This window comes from Polistes dominula, unplaced genomic scaffold (genome assembly GCF_049000335.1).
Source record: "Polistes dominula isolate Pdom_NZ unplaced genomic scaffold, Pdom_raw_medaka contig_24, whole genome shotgun sequence".
Taxonomy (NCBI): domain Eukaryota; kingdom Metazoa; phylum Arthropoda; class Insecta; order Hymenoptera; family Vespidae; genus Polistes; species Polistes dominula.
The window spans coordinates 2,689,699-2,695,727 of NW_028301150.1; positions in this window are offsets into that span (position 1 = coordinate 2,689,699).

A 6,029-nucleotide genomic window follows, 5' to 3' on the forward strand; every position below is an offset into this window, starting at 1 on the left:
AACATATTTCATGTTATCGGAGATCCTTTGTTGTATACGTTCGAGAGAGATCATATTGAGTTTCGATTTTATTTTTTTAAAGAAAAAGAAATTCGAATTCCGTTCTTCTCTCTACGAACATTGAAACGAAACTGAGAACCATAGGAAAGATTGAAAGAAATCGTTGCCCTACGGATGAGTCAGAATTTAATAAAGTTTCTCCTGAATGGAATCCGATATGTCAGCCAACGGAAAAGCAAAGTTGTAAATCCCGCGATGCATTTGAAGTGGGGGAGGAGCGTCATCGTGAAATGGCTTTGCTATATTTCCACCGAGATGGCCCATGTCCAATTCGTCGAATCGAAGGAAAATTTATGGAGACACTAAAGCGTAATCTAAGAAAATCTAAACTAAACAAAGCACCTATTCGCTCGATAAGGAAAACGAGATGCAGTAGTAACGGTCGTTCCCATAAAACGATACGCCGAGCAAAAGATTCTATTTTTTTGTTTGTTTTATATCTTTAAGAGAAGAATGACTTGACTAATTTAGAGTAAAAATATATCAAAAGATTTGAGAGACCAGAAAAGTTAGCGAATGAATAATGACCGTATAAAGATCGTTAAAAGTTTTACAAAAGACGGAGCTTTCAGTTGAAAATACACGTAATATTTTGAGATAAATTTAAACGAAAACAACCTCCCACTCGTTGAGCTACTCTAAGAGAATTAATGCGTTTCTCCTTGCATCTCTTTCTTTATCTTTCTCTCCTTCCTTTCTAAATCTGACAATGAGTCATTCCTATACATATAACTTTCAAGAGGCTTTTCTTAATACTGAATGTATGCTAAAGAAGTTCTCCTCAGGTTCCGTAGTCACTTTTAGACAAAGGCAGCTTAACCATAATCGAGTCCACTCTCTCTCTCTCTCTTCGTTTGATATATCTTATCGTAATCGAATGCGCAATTACAGGACAAAAGGACTGAAAGCAACGAACGAACGACGTCGTCGTCGATCCTGCTTTTCTCTCGTTTAGGGTTAACCGAGGCAAATACAGGTATTGTTTTAACATTTCCACCGAGGATTTTCATTGTTTTCCGTATAATGAATATATCCTATGCCCAGAATTTAGTGTATCCTTTAAATTGAACCATTGAGAATGGAAAACGCTTCATTTAATGGACACATCCCTACCTCATACTGTGTGTTCTCTACGATTTGGATGACACGAGAATTGACATCGTGAGGACATCGACAAAGGATCCAAAGGAGACTCGACAGGAAATCGCTGCTTTCCCCTCACTACGATGTCCGATACACCATATGCTATCTCAGCTTGAGCATCTCGTATATAGGTCAGCACCCTTGAGAGAGTGGGGTTGAATTCCATCGAAGGGTATGTCGGTACTGAATTATTGAATCACTATAGCTCACGATATCGACATGGCACATTAACGAGCTACTATGCCGACCATTACGTCTCTCCGGTTCAACTTACAGATCCTGCTTTGTTAGATATGTAAGAGAGACCCTGATTGCATCGAAACGACTGACGCACACTTGGTAGAGTTCATGAGTGCTCTCGTAAAATGATTCAATCCTAGGCGTTGAACGAGCTTTGATTGAGAGAATTAAAGAGAGAAAGAGAAATCATCGTGATTCGAACTCACTTCAAACGAGAAACTCTTAGCTCATTCATTCATATCGTTAAACATACGACTAATGCACCGTTAATAAGTTTGTATAACTTCTAGGTATTTTAAAAATCCAACTAATTTTTTTCCAAAATTCGCGGTTTTTTTTTCAAACGTAATCCACAAAGAAAAGCTTAACGTATTATTTGGATTTTTAAAGTACGAATAAGTACTTCTAATTTGAAGCTTGTTTTAAGTATTTTTAAAATTCATCAAACTTTAATCCTAAAAAAATATTAAATGAATTATCATTTAGCTTTTAACTCATAACATCGATTAACGTGTAATTATTTCTCATATTTAGAATGAGTATTATATTTTTAAAAAAGTTTAACAAGTATACGAAATGATAAAAAATGAAATAATTTTTCCATACCTTTGGACAACAACGATCGGGTTTTATAGAGAGGCGTTATAAAAATCAATCGGACGAATCAAGTTATCAATTTGTAACGATATCAACGCGTGCAATATTTCTAGTAGGCCGAGATAAAAGATACGAGTCGTTTCGTTCCCGAGACAGCTATCGAGATATCGCGTGACTCGTTTCGATGTCAAGATCACGATTTCATAGGGTATACCACCCAGCTAGCTAATGTAATGTGAATATTCTGCGAGATATATGAAATTATGATGTAAAACGAGAAAAACTGGAAATATATTCGACATTTTTGCGATATGCATTTATTACCTAGGCGAAAGGAAAAATGTAACAAAAAAAAAAAAAAAAAAAAAATCGTAAGCTAATAAAAACTAAAAAAGAAGAATTTATCAAACGATACTTGTTCGATGTAGCGATCAAAATTACCGTAACGAAGAAGCAAAACGAAACCGGACGGTTATTTCGATTGCAAGACGCATGAATCACCCCCTTAATGACCGTCACATCCGCAGTGAATCATTATTAAGATCAAAATACGATGAATGGAAGGGAGAGAGCCGACCACCGATTATCATTCGATTGGAAAAAGTTCGAAATACTTGAACCGTACCATCAAATGGTCTAACGATTGAAAGAAGTTCGAGTTCCCCCTATTCCTACACTTAACGTCCTTTGTTTCCCCTATTGAAATAGCCTATCAATTACTTTGATTTATTTATATGTCTATTTGTTATTGGACGGGATTCATTATACGTGAAAAATAACAAACGAGAGATTTGTTGTCTCAAAAATTTGAATATTAAAATAATTCAAATCTATTTTTTACATAGTCATGTTAGAAAAGAAATTTATTTTCCTACTATTGACATTCGCGATTGATTTGTATGCACATATATGTATATATGTATATATTGTTTACACATAAATACATTTATGTATATATTCTGCGAAATAAAAAATTAGTGAACGTTTCGTTTGAAAATTGTAATTGAATGATTTCCATCGCTACCCCCGTTAACATTTACTTTTCTTACACTCCGAATGTTTCACAAAACAACAACAAACCTAAAATTCGAACGAACAAAATGTAATTAAATTTCCCAATTTACTTTAATTTGTTCCCGGGGCAGAGAAAATGAAGTATCCAGATAGAGTAATGGTGGGAACGATAACAGGTCCCCTCTTTTCATGTCACTGACAGAATACACCAACCAACATTGTAGTTATTAAATCGGTTCTTTTTTTTTTTTTTATAAATATTTAAAATATATAAATAATGTCTAAAATTTGAGTTTTTACTAGTATAGCTTAAAATCACCAAAATTGGTTTTGTCTGATTACTACTTTTTTTTGTTTTTTATTTATCTCGATGGGGCACGCACTTTCTGAGCAAGTGCTTCACTTTTTACAAAAATATACGAAAATGGTTCGATGACTGTGATTTGTCTCAAAAGAATAATAGTTTTTTTGACATAGCATTTACAATAAATATTTAAATATTTAATGTTAATAAATATTTCATATTTAAATACCTGGTAATATAGTAGGGAAGAAAGTGTAAATTAACTTGTGCTTTTTCATACCTCCATAAATAGAAATTTATTTGATTATTTTATTATTATACTTATAATAACATTATAAAATTATTACGAGTATATTTTATACATATGTATATTTACTTCGATAATTAGCACATTTTGATTTTAAGTATATAATAATATAAAATCAATGATAATATTGATGAATAAAATAAATACGTCAACCGTAATTATGGAATAGCTAATATGTAAATGATTTCAATAAAGCTTCGACAGGATAAAATAAAGATTAATTTAATTTATTATTCAAACGATTAGTAAATCGTTTCGAATATCGAAGAATGTTATTAAAATTTCTCAAATTAATGACAAAAATATAAAATCGTAACAAAATTAATATTATTTACAATTAAAAACCACAGATAATCGTTGCATTAATAATAACAGTCCATTCTCATTATAGCTAATTCCTTAAAATTATGAATAAAAAATGAAGATTATAAAATAAGATTAATATTTCGTTCATAGAACAATATATCATATAGAACAATCTACATATATTGCTATAAATATATATATATAACGAGAGAAAAAGGAAGAAAATTTCATTTAATATTAGTACACGATCGTCAGCTGTACCAACTGTTCTACTTAAAAATTAATTCGAGGAGAGTTGAGAAATTTTAAAAAAGGATTGAACTAGTTGTGAGATAAAACGCGTTAAGCCGGGTACGAACGATCATATAGACGTTACTTACAAAATTGCATAAGGAAGAAAGAGAGGGTGGCAACAGGAAAAACGTAAAGGGTAAAAAACGAGCGATTTCGGATGTTACCAAAATGAAGAAAAACAGGTCGAACGAGGGAGGAAGATCCGGCCTTTGGTTTTTGCATTACTTGGACGTTGGTTATTTAAAGCGAGATCACTGTACCACTCAGCTGCTGCCAGAAGGGAAACACATTCTCGTCGAAACAACATTGTCCTCGTGTAATTAAACGCAACTTCGTTTCAGTTTACAACGAAAGTGCCGGGCTAGCACGGAAGGTGCAACGGAAGAAGAAGAGGGTGCAACGAAAAGGCTTTCAGACTATTCTCCTGTGAACCAAGGCATAACTTCTTCGTTTTCTCTCTCTCTCTCTCTCTCTCTCTCTCTCTCCCCCTCTTTACGACGTATTCTCTATTGATTCATGCTAAGGGGTATAGTTGGAATACGTTTGAGAGTAATGGAGGAGAGTAAAACAGAAAGAGCAATAAAGTAGGACGAATTTTATGAAGGGGGTGAAAGGAATAAGTAGACGTTTATTTACGAATGATTACTTCAATAATTAATTCATCGATCGAATAATCACACTCTTTTATTTTTCTTATATTTCAATTTTAAGTTCATTGCTTTTGTCGTTTCTATACCAAAGAAATAAATTAAAAGAGAATGAGAGAGAGAGAGAGAAAGAGAAGGGGACATTTTAACACATTGTGTGTTACCTTGATAAGCGATACATTGGTCTTGTAAACTTTGAAACTGTTTCTCTTGAGTTTAGATGAAGGAAATTGCATTTTTTTTTTGTTTGGTCAACTACTATTCTCAACTAAATGACTACTATCCTATGACGTTTAATATTAACTCCTCAGAGTTTACTGTTTCTCGAAGTTAAATGTACGCGTTAAAGGATATCAGCTTTAAGCATATAGACGCTGTCGCATCCTGTATACATTTTTGGTAAATAAAAGGGGAGAAAACTTTTCGAAAGATCTACAAATGCATACTAAAATTGCTTGATCTTTTGACGCTTCGTTAAAAGTCTTATATTAGAACTGACTATATATCATAGAGTTTCAAATATGATAAAATTTTGATAAAATTATTCATATAAAATAAAATATCGCAAATTTCTTTCTTTTAATATTTTTACAAATTTTTCAAAAACCTATCATATTTTATCACGATAGAAGGATAATTCACCTAAGCATAGATTTTGCACAACGTATCGAATCTATTTCATGCAAAATAAGGTTAAAAAGATTTAAAAGTACCCACCCACTTTCTCCATTGGAAAGAATCTTTAAAATCGTTCGGATAGTCGTAGGTTCATTTATTTCCACGGTACTACGAACACGAACGTTTTTGGTATCCAAGATTTCGTGCAAACTCGTATCTGCCTCGCGACCGGAAAGAATTTAACCGAAATCGACTACTTGTGTCTCTCGTTTTTTTTCTTTTTTTTATTTTCTTTTTTGTCTTTCTCTTCTTACAGGCCCAATCTTCCTCTCATTCTTTTCTTTCCTTTACCTTACTACTGTAGCCCGAAGCGTACAGAAGAGCTTTAGCAAAGGGGTAGGTAATAAAGGACCTGTCAGGAATTTGGCGGCCATTTTTCTTCATTGGCGTACTCTATTTCCTGCCTTACCGAACGATATCGATGTCTTTGTCTCTCTTT